This window comes from Mus musculus, chromosome 5, assembly GCF_000001635.26.
Source record: "Mus musculus strain C57BL/6J chromosome 5, GRCm38.p6 C57BL/6J".
NCBI lineage: Eukaryota > Metazoa > Chordata > Mammalia > Rodentia > Muridae > Mus > Mus musculus.
The window spans coordinates 128,578,393-128,600,687 of record NC_000071.6 but is presented as its reverse complement, the minus strand read 5'-3'; the positions used below and the strand labels follow the sequence as shown (position 1 = coordinate 128,600,687).

General features: G+C 50.1%; 1 long non-coding RNA gene across 1 annotated transcript; it reads left to right on the top strand.

The window, feature by feature from the left end:
• On the top strand, positions 1-21,558 carry Fzd10os (frizzled class receptor 10, opposite strand). The gene is made up of 6 exons (NR_015517.2): positions 1-151; positions 4,924-6,480; positions 15,282-15,416; positions 16,392-16,524; positions 17,701-17,973; positions 21,403-21,558. It is a non-coding gene; the product is annotated as a frizzled class receptor 10, opposite strand (long non-coding RNA).
• The last annotated feature ends 737 nt before the right edge of the window (positions 21,559-22,295 follow it).

The following is a 22,295-nucleotide window of genomic DNA, read 5'->3' as shown; positions in this document are numbered from 1 at the left end:
AGCCCCAGCTTGGGGCTGGACCCCAGCCTCCAGCCTCACCTCCTGCCGGCCTCTCTGCTTGCCCTCCCCGCCCCAGAGGGGGGGTGGGAGGCCTTGAGATTGTCCCCGGTACCCCAAGGACGCCGAGGTTACGGGAAGTTTGGGGACTCGGGTAAGGGTGGTCCTCACCCGGGGTTGGGGGCTGGGGACGCATCTTCTACTTTTACGACCGGGCCCTGGCGGAGGGCACTTTCAAAGAGACACGGGATTTGCGTTTTATGACCGTGCTCATAAAAAAGTGGCCCCTCGGCTTGTAAAGCTGCCCGCATCTTCCCGAAGCCGGGGGTTTGCTGCCCGGGGCGCGGAGCTCGGACTCCGGGGAGGGGCTGCCTTTGAAATTTCAAAAGGGCCGAGTGCAGGGGAGGGGGAGGGGACTTGGGAAGCCGGAGTTTAGGGCCTCTTCTGCAAGGTCTACTCAAAGAAAGAAGGGAGGGGGCGGGGAGGAGACTTTCCGGGCCGCTGACACCCCGCACCCCGAGAAGAGGGGCTTGGCTTGAATCGTGGTGACCCTTGCCCCGCCAAGGCCACCGTGTTGGGGACCATCGCGCCAAGCCGGCTGGTGGTTTCTCCAAGCGGCTGAGTTTATTTATTATAGGAAGTTGTGTATTTATATTATTTGGCGAAAGATGTGCTCGGCCTGCGTCCTCCTGGGAGGCGGAGGCTGAGCCCCGGCCTACACGCGCACGGCTGGTTCCCACGCAGAGTGGTGGGGCCTCTCCGTGCCTTGCTATGCTGGCTCCTGCCCCTTGGTTGGTTTTGGGCTAATCTGTGATAAGGACACAGAGCTTCAACCTCCTTCCCCCGCACAGGGAGTGAGTGCACCATGGGAGCCCACCGCAGTCCTTAGATGTCCGAGAGATCTGGGGTGCGGCACCTGTCGCGGACTCTTGGCTTTGGATAAACAGCCCTCAGGGCGGTGGCCCACTCTCTCCTTAGACCCCACCCCACCCCCATTCAGGTCTGCGTTTTAAGTGTCTGGGAAACTACCAGGACCTCCAGTGCGGACTCCCCCAACTGCATAGGTGCAGCTAAGTCCCCTGCTCATCTTTCGGCCAGTCAGTCTTGCGCACCCCAGGGCCGAGTTGGGTGCACAGATGCCTGGAAGCCTTCAGTGGCTCCAGCCAAGCCAGGAACGAGGCTACCCAGGACCCCTCCTCCCCGCCCTGCCTTGCGCTTCCTGCAGAGGATCGACTTCTAATTAAAACAAGGCTTCAGCGTCCCATCTGCAGGGAGTTCTTCCTCTTTACCCCCCTTTCATTTGTCAGACATAGCGGACAGACCTGAGGCTGGGACACTCCCAGGACCTGCTGAGTCCTGGGGGTGGGGGGCGGAGGGGTGTGCACAGGCTCATGCCTCACCTTTAGATCCCCTGGTCCCCTCTGCCTTTCACGGGAGGAAGTTGGATCCGTGGAAACAGCGGTCCGGAAGACTGAGGTTAACACAGTCAGAATCACCACCCACCACCGTGTTAGTGACCCAAGAAAAACCTGCGGTGTGGTGAACGCTTGCGGCTTGGATAAGGATGGTTTACTTAGATATTTATAGTTTAGTACGCTGTTTCCAAAACCTTTTAAGTCAGGTAAGATTCTTGGGCTATCGCTTAGCTTTAAGACAGACTAGTTTGCAAGGGGTCCTTCCTGACACTTTTGCCTTCCGTTTTCTCTCTCTCTCTCTTCTAATTCCACACTCCCCCCCCCGCCCCTTGGGGCGTGGGGGGCGTGGAAGTAGCCTGGGTGAGCTCAGCTCCGGAGCAGGGTGTGAGCTATTTGAGACTGCCCCACGTAATTGGTCTTTTATGCTCTGGTTACTTCTACAGTGTTCCGACCTTTTATTTTAGCTATGATCACTTCACGTTCCTTTCTTCTCTCCCCCAACCCCCGGGACTCCCTTAAAATATATTAAGAGAAGAAAAAGCTAACAGAATTTCTTCCATCTGCCCAACCTAGTATAGAAAAAGAAAGGAAAGCAACAAATAGACATTAGTATCTAAAAATAAGGGCCCCGAGATAGCGAGAGTGGAAGGCAACGCTAATAAATGAAAGGACCCCTTTGATGGCTCCAGCTGAAAAGATATTTTATTTTTCTCTCTCCTGTGTGTGGGATTTGAGACGAGTGACTCCAGAGCAGCCGGGTCCCCTGCTGCTCAGCCCTGGCTCGGAAACCGGCCCCCCTCTGGCAAGCGTTATGGAGAGCTGGGAGGAATTTTATGGCTGTCTCTCTCCCCTCGGCTCTTTTTTTTCTTTTGTCTTCTTTGAAGAACGACTTTAGACATTTTATTTACATATTTAACCAGGGATAAAAGAGGGAAGAGAAAGCTTTGGGGTGGGGTGGGGGGGACTGGCCTGGGAATAGAGCTATGTTTAAATTAATGGAAATCTTATTAGGTTTCTCAAAATTTGAGCAAGGGTTTCTAATGAAACTTGATAATTAAACATGATTTTAAATAGCATCCTAGAGCAAAGGGTACTTTGGACCCCAAATCTCCTAATATATCTATCTACGTGAGATTTCAAAATACTGTCTGTAGATATTAGCGTAGAGTTCTTGCAAATGTCTACCAAGGAGAGTGCAAGGTATTCTGGAAGGAATACTCTTTAAGAGTCAGATGGTGTCTTGAGTTAAATAATTTTGGAGGTGGTGGGGAGTTGAAAGGAAGGCCCTGTTTAATTGGTAAAGTCAGAAGTTAAAAAAAAAAAGAAAAGATTCTCTGCCATGGGTCTCAGTGGTAATCAAAGCTGCATCCTTCCTCAGTATGGGTGAAGGAACCATAAAGTCTTGAGAGGGGTTTCTGAAATAGGATTAGAGAGAACCCAAATAATCTCTTTAAGATAAAAAAAAAAGTACTTCGTCTCCTACAATAAAGAAAAATTAAGCCAGAAGCTTAGCCTGTTACAAGCTAATTGCAAGAGTAAACATGTGGGGTATGGGCAGAGATTATAGAAAGACATGAACATCCTGTCTCCCAGCCTGAAGATGAACCAGGGAGCTGGCTCCTTAACGTTTGTCTTGGTAGCTTCAAGGCCATTTCTAGAACTTTCCTATTTGCGGATCCAGTTGGAAAGCTCTTAAGATCTCTGTTTGCATTTTCCAAACTGTTCCTTACAGTAAGGAAAGTGGTCTGCTTACTGGTAATGGTCTCTTTAAAAGGCACACATTGAGAATTCAGTTTTCCAACCCACTAGGCTTGGTTCCACGACTGCCTCACAATCCCCCCCCCCCTTTCGGAGGAGATATATTAAAGTCATCCAAAGTGATGTTTAGTTAACACACACAAACATATGCTCCAAGCATAAAACACACACACCTCATACCACAAAGCAGTGTAGGTTGCCCCAAACTTAAGAACAAGTTTTAATTACACTTCAGCACATGTAAGATACGGGGTGGTTGGGGGTGGTGAGGCGCAGAGAGAAAAGGCCCTTGGCCCTCTGCGTTATAAAATGCATGAAGGAGTGTCCGGGCCGCGGCAGAACAATTTAGGCCGCTATTTTAAGGCCACTTCCCTTGAAATGTGGATTGAAATATTACCAGAGGTTCGCGGGGCGCTTTCGTGTGAATTGCAAATCAAGCATCGCTTTAATCCTCTTTCAAGGCCGGGCCTTGGATCGCTGGCGTCGCGCGGCTCCCCACTGCTTCTGGCGCAGAAGGGACCATTCAAGGGGGCAGCTCCCCTCCTCTGTTCCCACACTCCAAAAAACAACACCGCAGACAGACACCCTCCAACTAAATTAGATTAAACTCCTACTCTTCCACAGCGCATTAGCCTTTTTACAGCCCAGGCTTCTGCTGATCGCTCCTCCCTGTTTAAAGACACAGCACAGCTTTTTCCGTCTCTGCTACCTCCACACAAATGTGTCGGGGTGGGGATGGGGAGGGCAGTGGGGAATAATCTTTAAAAAGGTGTAAAGTGCACCAGGCTAAGTGACTTCGGATTGCTGGAGATACCTCTGTTTAAAACACGGGCAGACCCACGTGTGCCCCCTCCAGGGCTTTCAGGAACCCCCCATGTGAGCAGCATTTAAACCCTAGTATATAGAGTTTAATTTAAAAAAATAAAATAAACGAATAAATAAATAAATAAACAAACAAGTAAATAAAATTTACAGAATTACCTCACAAAATGAAGCAGGCAAACGTGATTCTGTTTTGCATTAGTGTCCCAGAGGACACCGGAAGACAGTTTGCTGAAATTAACAGCCACTTCTACAGTTATTCCATGGGCTCATGCGACTGAGGCCTCTGCCCCTCAGCTGCTAGGCCAGTGCCTTTCTTTGTCCACCACCCCAGCTACCGCTGCTTCTTTCAGCTTTATTCATTTCTTCAGTACCTGGGTTTTCCTAGTCTGGAAACTGGTCCGTCATCCTCCCTGACACAGTAAACGGGGGAGGGGGGGGGGGAACTTGGACACAAAGCTGGGGCAACCTTAAGCTCTACCTACCATCACTGGGTCTGAAAATCCCTCTACCACTTTCTAGAGCATTGGTTCTCAACTTGTGGATTGAGACCCCCCCCCCCCTTAAGGCCCAAGGGTCCTTTCCTAGAGGTTGAGTATCAGCTATCCCACATAGAAGATATTGATGTTACAATTCATAACAGTAACAAAATTACAGTTATGAAGTAGCAACAAAATAATTTTATGGGGCGAAGGTCACCACAGCATGTATTTACAGGGTTGCAGCATTAGCAAGGTTGAGAACCGCTGGTCTAGAGCCACCTGACTAGGGCTGAGCTATTCCGGATTCTGGGCTTTGGTTTTCTTACCTGAAAAATAAGATCCAATCTAGTAAGGCCAGGCACAAGGCTGTTTCCAAGATGACAGTTTGTGAAGCACAGTAAATATAACCCGGGCATCATCCTGGTTGATGGTTATTGTTAACTCTCTAGGCCCCAGGACCATGTAGGAGACGCTCCTCAGGCCGCTGCTGTTGTGCGGGAGTTTTCACATTAGGTTAATTGAAGTTGGAAGACTCACCCTAGCTGTGAGCAGCACCATCCATAGGACTGAAGAAAAAAGGAGAAAGTGAGCCAAACACCAGCATTCATCTCTCTCTCTGCTCCCTGCCCTGAAGCAAGATGCAACGTGAGCAGCTACCTCACAAACGGGTTACTGTGGCTCCCCACCATGAAGGGCTGTGCCCTTCAACCGTGAGCCGAAATAAGCCCTTACATAGTTGCTTCTTGTTGGTTAGTCTGTCACAGCAAACTAATAGTAAGACAGAATCCCAGAAATCCATCATTTAAAAGCCAACGTGAGTCACTTGGACAGCGAGCCTTTGGTACATCCGGCTACTTACTGAGCTCCTGGGACAAACTAAGATACTTGATTGTACAGGAACTGCTGAAGCAAGATGAGGAAGGAGCCTCTTCATTTCACAGATGGGAAACTGAGTCCCGAGAGTCACGTTATAGCTGTGATCTGAGAAGCCCCATCTGGTTCAGGGGTCCTGGGTGACATCTGCCTCGGAACAGCATGCACCCAGGAAATGTCAGCAGCCAGCTGGGGTTTCCAGGAACAGACCCTGTGGAGCTGTCATCGTTCCTCCTGGACGGAGAAGCATCTGTGTTCTACAGTCTCTTAAGAGGGCTGTTCAAAGTCAGAGATTGAAGGGGAGAGATGTTTATTTATGACCTCAGCTGTGGCATCTTAGGCTGGTTACTTAACCTCTCTGATCTGATTTCTGTTCCCTCTGCATTAAAATGAAGGTAATAACGTCAATTTTATTTATTTATTTTTTAAGACTTGGGATGGAGTGAATATCAGACAGCTACAAGGAAGGATTTAGAAGCAGGCCACTTGGCCACTTGGGATTTACTAGCCAGCAGACTCCCTGGCTAGTTGAGTGTGTGAGTGTTTGCCTGTAACTGTACCTGTACACATGCCTACTTGGTGGCCTAGGAGGCCAGAAGAAGGTGGTCAGATCTCCTGGAACTGGAGTTATAGGCGGTTGTGGGCCACCATCTGGGTCCTGGGATACTGAACCTGTGTCCTCTGCAAGAGCAGCAAGTGTTCTTAACGACTGAGCCATTTCTTCGGCCCTCTTTCTTCAATTCTCCATTGTCCTGCTAGAAGGCAGAATGACTTCGTCGACAACCTCATGCAGGAGTGGAACCAATCTCCTTCCCCGTGGGTGGCTGGGCATGTAGCTTCCTCTTTCTGTCTTGAGTGTTGCCAAGGAAAAGGGGCTGCAGATCTCCCCTGGATTGCAGAGTGGGAGACAAAGCAAGGGCCCCAGAAGAGCTCTCTGGATGCTCCTGGCTACTGAATCAACCGCAGAGCGCCCTCTGGGGCTGGGGTCTGACACTGTTACCCCTCCTGGCCTTATGGACGCAGATCCAGCTCAGCCTCACAATGAATTCAATGGTTCCTGAAAGCTTGTGCTCGGCCTGCCCACCTTCATCCACAGGGCAACATGGGAGCCAGACTTCTCTCTGTGGTATAAGGTAAGGTAGAGATACCCTCCAAGGCCTGGTCTTGCACCCAAGGCTGCTGGCTCGTCCCTCTATCTGCAGACCCTTGGGACCCACAGCCTCACCCTTTGTCACATTCTCGGGGTAACCCATTGGCTTGCTGATGGGTCATTCTCTGTTCTTCTCAGGGATGGGGGGGGGTGCGGGCGGGCAGGAAGGATCCCGGGAAGATGCTTGAGGAAAGAAAGCTCTGTAGTCTCACACTACGGCCTCCAGAAGGAGGTAGAGGGTGGGCCTAGGCATGTCAGCATGGAGAACAGCCGAGTGGATCTTCCATGCTGGGAGAATGGGGAAAGTGGAAAGATCCAAGGGGCTAAAGGAGATGGATGGAGGTAGCTGCATCCTAGGCAGGGCAGTTAGGAACAGCATCGGAGCCAAAGAGAGCATCATGTGAGAGAGAACCACACGGACTTGGGAAAAAGAGTCAGCCTGCTGGTCAGGGCTTCGTCTAGAGCAGCGGTTCTCGACCTTCCGAATGCTGTGGCCCTTTAAAACAGTTGTGACTTGGCTACTGTTTTGAATGATAATGGAAACATCTGATGGGCAGGATAGCTGATACAGGACCCCCTGGAGGTGTCACGACCCACAGGTTGAGAACGACTGGTCTAGAGCCCAGCAGTGTCTGGGTGGTCAAAGAAATCAGACTGGAAACGAATCAAGGAAAGAGTGAATCCCAACAGGCCGCAGAGCAGAGGCCGTTTGCGGATTCTGGCTTACTTTGTCATCCGTGGCTGGGATAAGCACGGCGACCAAAAGCAACCTGGGGAAGAAAACAGGTTTCTTTCATCTTACAGCCTGTCATGAAGGGAAGGCAGGAACCTGAAGGCAGGGATTGAAACAGAGACCGTGAAGAAATAATGCTTGCTAGCTTGAACCCCACGCCCTGCTCAATTTGCTCCCTGCATCTCCCACCCAGACAGGGTTTCTCTATGTAGCCCTGGCTGTCCAGGAAGCCTTTGCAGATCAGGCTGGCCTCGAACTCATGGAGATCTGCCTGCCTCTACCTCCCCGAGTGCTGAGACCAAAGGTATGTGCCACCTCGCCCAGATCTGGCTAGGGATAACACTGCCTACAAAGGGCTGGGCCCTCCCACATCAATCATGAAGAAAACGCTCCCTAGACGATGGTCCAATGTGATGGGGGCATCTTTTCAAGGAAGTGTCACTCTTCCTAGATGACCCTAGCTTGTATCTAATTGACAAAAATCCAAACAGCACAGGAGAGAGACTCTTAGGCCTCATTGGCAGGTTTGGTGGGCCTGTGATGACTTTCTGAGTGAAAGGCAGAGCTCTCCAGGCTCTGGAGTGATGTATACTTCTACCTGGCTCCAGTCTTTCCAAATCAATGGCTGCTAAATCATGCCTGGGTCGGAGTAGGGGTGACAGAGGAAGAGCTCAGCTGAGAATAAGGCTGGGTGAGCTCTGGACCTGAGGTCAAAACATCAACTGTTGTAGGTTGGGCTATTCAGATAGCCAGGAAGTCAGCCTTGCGTATATGGAGATCAGAGGTCTTTGTCTTCCACTTAATATGAGACGGCTTGGGGTAGAATGGGGTGGTCTCTTGTTTTGCCTCTGTGAATGCTAAGCTCACTGCCCCTCGAGCTTCTGGGAATTCTACTTCTGCCTCCTATCTCACTGTGGGACAGCTGGATGGTAGATACTCTACCATGCTCAGCTTAAGTCCTGGGGATTTAAACCCAGGTCCTCGTGCTTGCATAGCAAGCTGTTTTACCCATGGACCCATCTCCCAGATGCCTCTACCTCTCTGCCCCCAATGCTTTTGTTACCCTGTCCCCCAGATCAGATCGGAAAGCTGAAATTCTGGAGTTAAAGGTAGCCCTGCCATACAGATGGCCAACACATTGGGCAGACCTTTGAAGCTGCCTCTCCATTGTAGTTGTTCAGGGCCCAGCACAGAAGCCCAATGGGCACCAGAGCCAAAGGGCAGAGGATGGGGAAGGAAAGCTCTGTGAAGTCTGCAGCTGCTGTCTTCAGAGTGAGGGAGTCATGCCAGATTCCTCTCCAGCCCAGAGAGGCAGCTGAGTTTGCTGGGACTGAGACAAGTGAGCCAGGACTTGCCTAGCAAGTCTGGGCAGTCAGCTGTCACCTAACACTGGAGATGGGGGCCAAGATGCCTACTTGTCCGGGGAGAAGAACCTCAGGTGTGACAGCCAGCAGCACTAGGTATCAGTTGGCTAGCTGTCATCCCCAGTCAGCCAGTCAAGTAAGCACCTGGGGCTAGGCTAATGGGCACCGGCCTGCTCATCAACCTTAGGTAGAGGCCACTGTCATAGGCATGGGGCCTCAAGCAATAAGTACTAAGAAGGCCCCATGAGTGGATCTGGGTTTCATGGCGAAAGAGGGAAGTTACTCGGGGACTTTATCCTCCTATGGGGGGTTCAACCTCACCCAAGGACCCAGAGACCTGAGATATGGCTTCTCGCCCCACCCACCCACCCACGGGGAGCATGGCAGCCATATTTGTATTTTTGGTGCTGGAAACAGGACCGTGGTCATGCTGATGTTCTAGTTGTACCACTTGCTCTTCCTGATGCTGGGACAGAACACCCGACTCAAGGAGAAAGGGTTTGTTCTGCCTCACAGCTCGGGGACACCGTCCACTGTGGAGGGAAAGGCACAGCGTCTGGAAGTTGAGGCTGTTGCTCACAGGGTACTCAGACAGGAGACAGAGAGGGATGGGTGCTGATCCAGCTGGTGTCCGCCAACCTCCTCCTGGGGACACTGTTCTGAGAGGGTATAGAGTCTTCAGGAGGTGAAACGTCATTAGAGGAACTGAGTCTCATGGGCATGGCCTTAAGGGATACATGGGGTGGGGGTTGAGGAGGGAGGGTTCTGTTTGGCTCCCTGGGGTGATGGCAGGGGTTAGGAGGTGGGTGGGATGAGGTGGGGAGGGTTAGAGTATGGAGAGGTGGGTGGGGTGGAGTGGGATGGGGAATGGGGAGGTCGGGTGGGGGTGGGGTGTGCTTCGGTTGGCGCTCTACTGTTCCTAAATAAATGTCAGTATGTGAGCACTGTGTTGATCCCACCAACGCGATAGCCGGTGTGCTCAGAACCTGAGCCAAGAGAAATCCTACCTCTCTAATTCACTTCTTGTCTGGTTTTCAATCACAGCAATAAGAAATGAAACCCTGCTGCGACAGGGGTGTCAGCAGGTGGCTCTCCGTCGACCATAATAACTTTATCTGATTATAATATCCTGTCCATCATCCTAGTCGCTATGATAAAACATGGACCAAGACCAACCTGGGAAGGAAAGGGTTCACTACACTCTACCATATTAACTCACAGGAAACAATCCAATGCTGTTGGGTATTTCGTTTTTTTGTTTGTTTTTTTGTTTGTTTGTTTTTATTTTGCTTGGTTTGGGTTGGGTTTTTGTTTTTTCAAGACAGGATCTCACTGAGCAATTCTGGCTGTCCTCGAACTAACTCTGTAGACCAGGCTGCCCTCGAACTTATAGAAATCCTCCTGCTTCTGCCTCCCAAGTGCTGGGATTAAAGGCATGCACCACCACCCGGCCTGATGATCTTAACATTAGTGGGAGACTGGTGCTCTCTGATCAGCGTCATTCAGAGGCACTAGCTAAGGATCGATTATGGAAGGAACTGGGTCACTGGCTCATGTTTTTAAAATCCATGGATATCGAGTTCTTTTCCAGGTTTCAGCTATGCTTCCCATATGGACTTTTTGTGCTGCAAAGGTGACACTTCCTGCTGTGTAGACCGTTCAGAGAGAGGCAGGCTGAGTCCAGTCTCTGGACTCCCAATGCCTCATTCACGGCCCTGGTTGCTCACCTCGAATACTTCTTTGCCTCTCTTTCCTCTGCCCCTTTGCTGAAGCAGTCTGGTGTGAGCCTGGGAGGCCGAGGGCTGGAACTCTTCCTGTGTTCATGTTTTCAGAGATCTCTGGGTGGACCTTATCTGTGTCATTGGGTCCAAGCAATTCTTAGACACACTGCATTCAGGAAGATGGGGTGGGGGTGGGGTGAAGATTCTCAAATCCTAGTAGTCTATAATGGCAGTGTACAACAGCAGGTAGGTATTAGCTGGAACTGCATGGCCACAGCCAGAAAAGCTTCCGGGCTGAGTTACATGGCAGCTGAAAACATTGTGAAGGATTTGGCTACATTTCTTCTGCTTCGCTGCTATTTTCCGCCTATGAGGCTTAGCCTGGGCTAACTTCCTTTCCTCTTGAGGAACCGCAGGATTGCTGCGATTGCTCCTGCCATCAAATACACAAACAGTGTCTGTCCATTGGGAATGGAGAGGAGATACAATGACCTTGATGACCGGAAGTAAGAGCACAGAGGCTGTCGTAGACCAGCTGGGATGTGTTCTGGGAGAAGGACAGACACCTGAGTGGAGCTGAGGGACTGGTGACCAACAGGCATTATAGGGTCCTCTAGGTTTGGTCACCAAGGGCAGATTATGACATTTGAATGGTTCCAAAGAAGGACTCCTGCACACTATCCCTTTAATAACCACAGAGCTGTTACTGTGGGGTGAGTGTTTGTTGGGGTCAGCTGCTGTGGCAGAGTAATGACTGAGTCCAGGAAGTCACCCATTGCCCCTGTTTGAATGCATGGTTGGACCCCATTGCAGCTCCCTCAGGAGTCATCTGAGGTTTGAAGTAAGGTTTTCTTAGGGTGGAGAGTTGGAGCTGGGTCACTGGTGTCCTACCTAGGGAGGCACCTGTTTCCTTCTAGCCCTGGCAGCCTGTGTGTGTATTCACTGGGCCCAGGGAGTGGCCTAATTACCCACATAATAGCAGGTCACCTATGGCTTCAGGTTTCACAGAGGAGAAATATCCCTGCAAAGGCTTTTGATGTGGTTATTGAAGCCAGGAGGCTGAGGGCACCTCAGATTTTAAGTGCCCAATGGAATGCACGGGAGAAGAAGAAAAAAATGTTCCCAACATGCTTTGCCTGAAGGACAGTGATGTTCCAGAGTTTAGGTTGGACTATCTTTCAGGAATATCTGTCTGCTCCTGCTTCTAGGAGAATCACGTCTCTGCCAGCCCACAGGCTGGGCTCTTATAACATCAGCATGTGCACAGTTTCCCCAGAAAGAAACAGTAGGACCACTTCCTAGTTTTGTAATTACAGAGTGTCTGTCATCTAGGGTCCCCACTGCTGAGCTCCGAGTGCTCTCTCCCAGTCCTCCATCTCCTACAATGCTTCCTACCTATTCTTTCATGGTGTCCCCTGAGCCATGAGGGAGGGTGATATGGAATCCCTAGTGAGTCTCTTCATTAACTGCTACCCACCGTAATAAGAAACTTCTCTGTGGGAGCAGCACAAATCTATGGGTATAAAAATAACCACTGCCTTCTAAAGGTAGTTTGACGACATGAAAGTTTAGAAAATCATTATCAGTGTCTCCACCTAGGGCCTAGGACTTCCCTGGCCATGTCTTTTGACCATGTTTACAGTGACAAACATGAATTACCTCCTGTGGAGTAGGCCACAACCCAGTCAAGAGAGAGGTTGGTTACTTCATAAACAGTCTTGTCATTATTGCACCAATGGGTTTATCTTGCCTAGTAGACCCAAGGCTACGTAAAACCTTTGATGATTTTCCCACACAGCCTGTATAGTACCTTCTGCGAAAAATAGCTATCAAAGTTGAAGGTGCTATGAAAACTAGCTAGCTGGGCAACCATTTCCTGGTCACTTCAAGGTTGATTTCTCTGTACCTGCTAACCAATGTGTGTGGTGTCTGTAGCAGTAGGGTCTTCCTCTTCTTCTTCTTCTTCTTCTTCTTCTTCTTCTTCTTCTTCTTCTTCTTCTTCTTCTTCTTCTTCTTCTTCTTCTTCTTCTTCTTCTTCTTCTCCTCCTCCTCCTCCTCCTCCTCCTCCTCCTCCTCTTCCTCTTCCTCCTCCTTCTTTTTTTTTTTTTAAAAGATGTATTTATTTATTTTATGTATGTGAGTACACTATAGCTGTTCTTCAGACACACCTGAAGAGGGCATCAGATCCCATTACAGATGATTGAGAGCCACAGTGTTGTTGCTGAGAATTGAACTCAGGACCTCTGGGAGAACAGTCAGAGCTCTTAACCACTGAACCATCTCTTCAGCCCGGCAGTAGGGCCTTAACATGTAGTTAGGGTAGGCGATCAGGGCCAATGGGGATTAACCTTTCTTGTTTGTGGACTTCTTGACTGATAACTTTAGCTCCGTGGTCTGAACCCACGCATCCAGAGCTCATGGACCAGGCAATGGATTTGTTTCCTTGAATCTTGATTTCCTTTAGAGCAAACCAAGAATGGCAACAAGCACCATTGCCAGGGATCCCACCAGACAGACCTCAAAGGGAGCTCAAAAAGTGCAGGCTGGGGCAGGAAAGGGAATTTCCCCTCTGAGGCTTATGCAGCAAACCTGTGCTGCAGAGTTAGGAACGTCCTGGGGCTGGGGGAGGTGATCTGGCTTGGTTTGGGGGTATAGGAGAGATATCTGGGGAGAACCTATACAAGGCTCAAACAGAGCACTGGAAAGGTAATGAGAGCCCCTCTGACTGAGCAAAAATGTGGGATGCAGGATGTATGAAGATCCTGTCACTCAAAGCTCTGTTGCCACCAAGAGAACTTTACTGAGCACAGGTGACTCTCTGTGTTGAGGCACTGAGATCACATGTTGGGGGGAGGCTGCAGGAGTTGATTCTGGGAATCCTGGAGGGAGAGGGCTGAGAGGCAGAGCCAAAGTGGGGGTGGCCAGCTGGTATGATCTTGATGAAGAATGCAAAAGGGCTTGGGGGTGGGTGGGTGCTGGGATTGGCGTCCAGCAGTTTGGTGAGACAGGCAGAAAGCACACTTTCTGGCCTGAGCACTGATTCTCAGGGCCTCTAATATCCTGACTGGACCTTTGGTTCCAGGTCTTCCAGAATGAGCCCAGTGTGGACGGGGAAACGTTGAATACAGGGCACCCAGGAATGGAAAAGACACCAAGGGATGTATCACCTCTGTATCGAGCACCCAGGGGAACAGGTCTTTAACCATTTCCTCTAAATATACATTTAAGTAATATTTTGGTTTATTGGGTTAAATAGTATTGTTTTACACGCTTCTCTTGACTTTTTTTTTTTGTTTGTTTGTTTGCTTGTGGGATTTTTCATGTAGCCCAGGCTGGTTTCAAAATCACTATATAGCCAAGGATGACTGAATTCCTGATCCTCCTGCCTCCACCTCCCCTATGCTGAGATGACAGACCCCCCCCCCCCACTACAACTTCCAGTTTCTTTTTTAGAGATTGATTTTATTATATCTATGTGTATGCATACCTGTCTGCGTGGGGGTATATGCACATAAGTGTAGTGCCCAGGTAGAAGAGGGCATCAGATCCCCCTGAAACTGGAGTGGTTGTGACCTGCCCAAGATAGGTGCTGGGAACCAAACTCAGGTCCTCTGCAAGAACACCACATGCTCTTAACCCCTGAGCCATCTGCCCAGCCTCAACTCCCAGTTTATGTGGTAATGAAGATTTAACCCAGGGGTCCATGTATGCTAGGCAAGCATCTACCACCTGAGCTACATCCTTAGTCCACCACTTTGCTCTTTAAACAGTAGCTATAACAGCACTATTGCATTCAGGTGTATACACACACACACAGTTACACTCATATGCACATTCACACACATACTCGAATACACACTCACACATGCATACCACACCCTCGCACATGTGAGGGCACATACACAGGTAAATTAAATGTAATTTTTAAAAGATAGCTACTAGAATACTAGAATACTAGAATACTTCTAACCCTGACTTTAGCTTTACACCCCTCAGCCCTGGATCTTTTCTGTTTCTTTTTCTTTTCTTTTTTCCTTTCGTTGTTGTTGTTGTTGTTGTTGTTTTGGGACAGGGTTTCTTTGTGCAGCCCTGACTGTCCTGGTACTGGCTCTGTAGACCAGGTTGGCCTTGAATTCACCGAGATCTGCCTGCCTCTGCCTCCTGAATGAATGCTAGGATTAAAGGTGTGCAGTACCTTTCTTAAAGGCCCAGTGCACCCTACCTCTCTCCTTTGTTCTATACAGAGGTTTAAAGAAATGTGAATTTGTTCATGACCTCTAGTGACCTTCAAAGGATCCACTATTTAACATAAAAACCAGAGCTTCTGTTTCAGCTTGTCCAAAGTTCTCACTATCGGGTGGAGGCCCAGGTCTAACTACAGGATGGAGCTGCTGTGCCCAGTAGATGAGATTCAACTATCAAGCCCTGGGACTCCACTGGGCCCTCTTCATGCCTGCAGGGCCTCTGTGCAGACAACAGATGACATCCATTCTAGTCACCAGGGATGTGGGAACTCCCTGGGTCAACTGGGGTGACCCTGTACCCAGTCAGACAGTGAGATAAGATTGCCTGGACCATGCCCCAGTTGCAACAGAGAAGGCTCGGGCCTCTGCCTCTGTTTCCCTGCGTGGGCAGCAGTGTAATTATATGTATAGGGCAGAGTTGGGAAGCCTAATTACTGTGTGGGAAGCAAGGTTCTTCCCACCTCAGCGAAGACGGTGGTCTCCCTGGCCCCTCAGCCTGTGGGAGGCCCAGACTGCATGGATGCCAGGGAGGAATGAGCATGCTCCCTTTAGGATGCTGGCCTGGGCAAATGCCAGAATCTATAGTGGCCTCCTTAACCCAGTGCTTTGGAGGGTAGCATCTGAAATCGCCAAGCACATATTTCCACCCTGACTCTCACATTAGGTTCACCCCTGGCAGAATCAACACTCTCAACTTCTATGCCCTCTTCTCTCTCTTCCAGGCCCCAGTATCCTGAGTTCTTCCAGGAGAAGGAAGATGGCGAAGACAGTGAGGGAAGAGAGCAGACGTCTGACTCCGGGGTGCTTATCTGTGTGGAAGAGACCGGTTCTTCCTGACTGGCTTCATGTCCCTCAAGGTCAGGCTAGTGCTGGTATGGGGACCTGAGTGACTGAGGGCAAAACAGGTCTCTGGGCTTCTGTTTGTTTGTTTTGTTTTTAAATTAACTAATTTCTATTTCATGTGCATTGATGTTTCGCCTACATGTATATCTATATGAGGGCATCAGGTCCCCCAGAATTGGAGTTACAGACGGTTGTGAGCTGCCATGTGGGTGTTGGGAATTGAGTCTGTCCCCTGGAAGAGTGATCAGTGCTCCTAACCTCTGAGCCATCCCTTGAGATGCACCACCCCCCACCCCCCCACCCCCCCCCCGCCGCCACCTCCAGGTCTCTGTTTTGATGCTGGAGGCAAGGCTGACTTTGGTGGAGATAGGAAGCACCTGTGAGTGTTCATAGAACTTGGGTCAACCCAGAAGGGTCTTCTGGACACCCTCTGCTGGCTCCCCTAGTCAATGTTAAAATTGAAATCAGAAGAAAGGCACCGAAGATCTCTGATGGGCCCAGTCACTGCAGGTGATCATTTGCTCTCCTGAGGAGTTGCAAAATAAGAATGTGTTTGACAAAGCCATATTGATATCGCTAGAGGTGTGTGTTGGTGGATAAGGGAGGTGTCTGGGGAGCCAGATGAAGGAGATGGTATTCCAGCTCAGCCTGTCCCCCAGGTTCTTTTTAGCCGCCCCCCGCCCCTCACCCCCCACTCCCGTCTATGTCACCTACCGTCTGAGCTCTTGACCTGGTCCTCACGCTCACACTGACTAGCTCTTGAGAGTATTGCCTCCTTGATGCATGGCTCCCATTCGAATGTATTCCATAAGCAATGGGTATCTCTGCTATCCAGGCCAGGGCTGGAAGGTCACAGACTCTTAGACAGACAGGCAAAAGAATGCTATGTGTAGGAGTCTGGCAAGCTCTTGCTTTGCGTTGCCTTTGTTCCTGAGAGACCAGTTCCAACCCAGTGTCATTTTTGAACTCTGTGTCCCTTCACCCCACAGATCCCAAAGAAGGCTATGGCTATTTCAAAGCCAGAGAATAGGGGCAGAGACTCAGCAGCCTGCTCCTGGGTGCAAAGAGACAAGGCCAGGTGCAGCCTGTGCTCACAGTCTTGGAAGCTTGGTGGTGGTGGAGGTATGTGGGGATCAGGGTAAGGAAAAGTCAGGCTGGGTCTAGGGAGTTTGGCTTGGGGTTGTATTATAGAAAAGGGCAACCTACGACTGGGGCCACAGAAGCCAGGACCTCTCTGAACTCTTGCATGACACCTCAGTAGGTTCTCCCTGTGAGGAATGATCTGTCCATCATTGAAGATGTCCAGTATGGAACCCCAGGACAAGCTGGGGCTCCCATGATACATGGAGGAAGCAGACTGATGGTGGCATGTACTGGACTCCAGTAAGGCTGTGGTTGTTATTGACTTCTATAAGGCTATGGATGTTATCACAGACCTGTCACCAACTATAGCAGTGTTTGCACTCGAGTGAGGCCTTGACTTGGTCCCCATTTCTCTTTGTCAATATGTTCCTGGATTCTCACCACCAATAAGAGCAAGCAGAGACACCAAACATACTTGCTCTGCCGTTCACATACAGCCATCACAGAAGACATAGGCAAGATGGTGTATCTTCATTTGCACCTTGGCAGGACTTAGAATCACAACAGCAACATTGCTGGGTGTGTCTATGCCAGTTTTTAAAGACTTGGTTAACTGAAGAAAGAAGATGTACCATGAGTGTGGTTGCTACTGTCCTATGAGCTGGGGGACCTGAACTAAATAAGATGAAAGTGAGCTGAGCACCAGCATCCATCTCCCTTTGCTTCCTGACTGTGGATACAATGTGACCAGCTGCCTCAGGCTCCTGCTGCCATGTCTTCTCTGCTATGATGGACTGTATTCTCAACCTATGAGCCTAGATAAGCCCTTCCTCCAGTTCCTTTTGTCACAGTGATTAGAAAGGTGACTAAAACTGTAAAATACAAATTTCAGGCAGAGACATGACAGTCACTGGATCCTGATATAGGGACTTCTCACATCTCTGCTCACACTTCATTCTGAAATATAGAGTTGCAGGGAGTCACGCTTATACAAAACTGGCAAGGCGGATCTCACTGTCTCACTGTGTGAACCCTGTCAAAATCTTGTGTTCTTGTGTCTCCTGAAAGCTCCTCCTTCTCATGAAAAAAAATTATATATTATATATATAATTTTTTATAAAGGTCATAAACTCTTCCGCTGCCCCCAGTTTTTGTGGGTCCCCTACGACTGGGCACTTCCATTACTTCTGACCATCCCTCTCTTTTTCTCCCCAGCCCCACTTTCTGTGTGCCTGTGTGTGCATATATCTATCTGCGCATGTGTATGGAGGCCAGAGGACAACCTTGACTGTCGTTCACAAAGTGCCTCTCACATTTTGTTGTGCTGGAACTTCGCCTAAGAAGTGGGTTAAACTGGCCAGTAAGCCTCAGGAGTGCTTCCGTCTCCACCTTCTCAGTGCTGAGATTACAAACTGGAGCCTTGTGTCTGGCCTTCAACGTGGATTCTCAGGATCCAAGGATCCAACATTGGGCTCCCATGCTAACAAGGCAAGGGCTTTGCTGACAGAGCTGTCTCCTCAGCCCTCGGTGTCACTCACTTGCTATCTACCATGTCCTATAGCATATGCTCTAAAACGCAAGCCTGGCTTTGGTTTCATTCTCTGAACTTGTGCAGCCTCTGGAGTCCCCAGGCACAGAACAAACAGATTGACTTTTGGTTTCTGCTTGTCACTCACCCAAAACAAACTGTTCAAGGCTCAGCTCTGAGTGCTGAGTGCAAGCCAGCCAGCTGTTCATCCAGTGTGGGGATTGGGATCAGAGTGTGGGATGGATGGGCTTTGTCACCACAGCCCCCTGTCTAGACAGACAGGTTCCCAGAGGTTTGGTGAAGCAGACAGAGGAGGCGATACTTCCCAAGGGCATGCAGAGAGGATCCTGACGCTTCTCCCCTTCTTCTTCAGGCCTTTGGCTGTGACACACTTCCCTTGGACCCCTTTAAAAGTCCCCAGAGTGGGCTAGCAAGATGACTCTGTGGGTAAAGGCACTTGCTGCCAGCCAAGCCTGATTGATGGCTTGAGTTCAACCTCTGGAACCCACATGATGGAAGGAGAGAGCTGATTCCCCCAAGTTGTCCTCTGACTTTCACATGCAGTGCCCGTGCACACACACACCACATACATGCACACACACACACACACACACACACACACACATTTTTTATTGCCCTAGGGAGGGAACAGGCTCTGTGTCCAGCATGTCCAGTGGTATCTTTCATAGACCGCCACCTCCCGGGGTTTGGGGATGAACACACGTATGAAAAGACTCCTTCCCTGTCCACAAAGACAGGGACAAGCTTTATAAGACAATACCAGCAGCTACCAAGGGCACACAGCAGGAGGCCTGGGAAAGCAGAGGGACAAAGGCCTTCCTCTGGGGTTGACTCAGAACACAGCCCTGACTGTAGCCGGTCAGTTGGTGCCTCTGGCTTTTTAAGGGGCTCCTTGAGAGGACCCTGGGATCATAAGGCTGTTTCGTGGTAAGCTACTCCTCCAGCGGATTCCCATTAGTGGAGGCTCGGGGCGGGCGGGTGGGCTGAGGAGTGGGGTTGGAGAAGCACTCTGGGTGGTCTGAAAGCAGGCATGGGGCTGGGGACCGGGAGGCGCCAGCCAGTCATCCTTCCAAGAGACTTAGTGAAATGCAGGCTCCACTGTGAGGCTGGGTGGTGGCTGTGGTGGCTGAGAGTCTTACTCAGGGTTGGGGGGGGTCATCTTTGAGCTCAAATGTTCTTTGCTGGTTTACAGAAAGATCGTGGGGTGGGGTTGGGGGGATGAGCTCTAGAGCCTGGTCTCTGTTTCTCTGCTGCGGAACTCAGCTCCAAGCAGAGTATATACAATGGCCCCTCAGAGCCTCAGATTTACCACTCAGAGTGTGTCCTGCACCCCAGCGAGAGAGAGAGAGCATTGCCCTACCTACTCCAGTTCTCCTCTTAGCTGGTGAGAAGGCAGCCAACAGGTGACATATGGGTGAGCTTTCAAAGCCAGACAGGGAAAGGCCTGAGAGTGGAGGAGGGCTGGGGCTAGGAAGGAGTAACCTCACTCCAGCTTTCAGCCTATAACTGTGCTACAGAAGTGAGTCACTGTGGCCTTGAGGCGGGGAGTCAGCTCTGTGGAACAAGTGAGATTCCATCTCTGTGTAGCAGCTAGCTACCTCAATGGTTCTCAACCTGTGGGTCACGACCCCCGCTGGGGTGGGGGTTTTGTATATCAGCTATTCTGCCTGTCAGCTATTCACACTGTGATCTGCAGCAGTAGCAAAGTTACAGTTATGAAGTAGCAATGAAAGTAATGTTATATTTGGGGACCAGCACACCATGAGGAACTGTGTTAAAGCGGTCAGAGCATTAGGAAGGGTGAGAACCACTACTTTATCTATGCCCTATCTACCTGTCATCAATTCATCATTTATCAATCACCTGTCTATATATTAATTATGTTATCCATCCATTTGTTAATCTGTCCAAAATCTGTAATTTATCAACTATCCATCCAGCTATAATCTATGAATCTCTCTATCATCTACATATCTTTCTATAGAAATCATCAACTATCCATGCTTCTGTCTATATGTTCTGCCACCATCCCCTGCATCTCTGTCCATCCCTACAGCATCTTCTCTGTCCAGCTCCTGGTAGCTGACAGCCCTGCCTCCTCCGCAGCCAATGGCTGGCACAAACCCATCACCGTCATTCTCTCTACTTGAGCGCCTAGCTCTGTACCTGCACAGGGGGACTTTGGTTGAGAACAGGCAGGTTACTGCAGGCCCAGGGTGCTCTCTGTATTTAAATGGCTCACACAGGTGTGGGCTGGGTGTGTGAGTCCTTAGAGGTTGAGCAACACATCTGTTCCCCTTGACCCTCTGTTGGGCCACACTGAGCCTCTGCCCTGTGCCAGCTGGATGCCCATTAAGATCTACTGGAGCCTGCTCATCCTTCCCAAAGAACCCTGCCCCTAGGCAGAGGGTGGGGGACAGGGAAAGTGAGAGGGAAGACCTTCTTGACTTCAGACCAGGTCAACCCAAGAAGCACAAGGCTGTCAGAAACCTTGAGGACCACGGAGTAAGAAATCGTCTTGAATAGTGGTTAGCACAGAGATGGCAATGCCAGGGCCAGGAGCCTCAGAATAGAAAACACTGTTTTTCCACTTTCTCCTTTAAAAGCCTCATTGGATTGTGAAGTTGAGCTCTTGAGGGCTGACAGGAAAGTTTGACAAGGTGCCTGTTCACCTGGTAGGGTTATGAGGGCCTGCCACTGGCTGTCTCAGCTTTTGCACCCCTCTGCACCCCCCCCCCCCCGTTCTCCCTCTGCTCCTCCCCCATCCCCCACATTCCCCACCCCCCTCTGGTCAAAAGCCACTTCCTGCCTTCTTTCCCTCCTACCCTGGGATGGTAGCAATGCAAAGCTCACTCCTCCCAACTCTTCCCTGTGTGGTTCGAGGCTAGCCACCTCTCCTTCTCACCACCCTCGCTACACCCTGGAGCTGTGTGCCCCTCTCACTGCGGGGTACTCTCCTCCTCTCCAGACAGACACCTGGAGCAGAGAACCCTGGTGTGTCCATCCTGACAGTCAAGCTTTCGGGACCTGGTCCTGGAGCCAGCTTGCTATTTTCCCCTCTGTCTCGGAGTGACTCATGGTTGCTGGAATCACCACTATCAACAGCTCACACCTCCTACCTGAGGTCGGCTGACGCACCCCAGGCTGGCCCCTGGCCAGCTTGGGTTGTTTTCTACACAGGGTGTGCCAGTGGTTCCTAGGAGTGGCTTAGGGTAGAGCCGGCAAACTGTTTTCTTTTCTTTTTCTTTTAGGCGGAGACTTCTGTTTAGGTACTGGGCAGCCCTTGTTTGCATAATTGTCACCAGTCAGCCTTTGACCTACTGGGAGGTCAGCGTGGTTCTCCTGACCCCCTGGTGTCTCCCTTGCAGGTGTTCTCCTGGCTCTTCAAGTATTTACCCGTCTGTGTGTGACTCATATCCAGGAACCCAGGCAGCTTCCCTCAATAGATTGCTGGCTTCAGAAGATGAGCCTCCCCTGCCGCTCCACAAGGCTCAAGTGCTTCAATGAAATAAAAGAGAACTGAAATAAAAGAGAAATAAAAGAGTCTGGCAAGTCTGTCCTTCCAGATGTGTGTGTTGTCCCTCCAGCCCTAACTAGTCTTTAAACCAAGTGGACCATCTTCCTTGCAGTTACTTACCAAGCATGCTGATATCCATGGGCCATGGAAGCAGGGGAGTATGGAGTAAGCAAACAACATCAGCCCATGGGACAGACAGCTGGACTGGCCCTGAAGGTTCTGGAAAGCTTCCCCTTTGCCTCTTGTCCTGTTTGCTGGTTAAGACATCCCCGACTTGTGGTTCTTCAAGCCCCTCTGTTTTGTCTTTAAGAGGCCTCTTCCTCAAGTGTCTCCGTGTACCAGCTCTTCTTATGGGCAGTGCCAGCTCACCTAAATGTCCTTAGTTCCAAAGAGTCACATCCAGTGGTCTAATTAAGGATTCAGTTTTATCTGCTGGGGATCGCTCCTCCACTCTTAGTGCTGTCCGTGGTTTTGAGACTGGATCTCACCGAGTTGCCCAGGCTAGTCTCGAACTCACTCTGTAGGTGGCTATAGACTTACGGTTCTTTTGCCTCATCCTCCCCCAGAGCGGCCAGGATGGCAGGCTTGTGACACTAGCCCACACTAATTTCCCTCTTACTGGAATTACTTGTTTCCTTAGTCAACTGTCAAACCAGACAAAGGTTACAAACATGGACAGCAAGAAAGGGGATATCTGAGTGTGACATCTCAGGCCCTGATGCCCAGGAGCATAAGAAGGGGAGG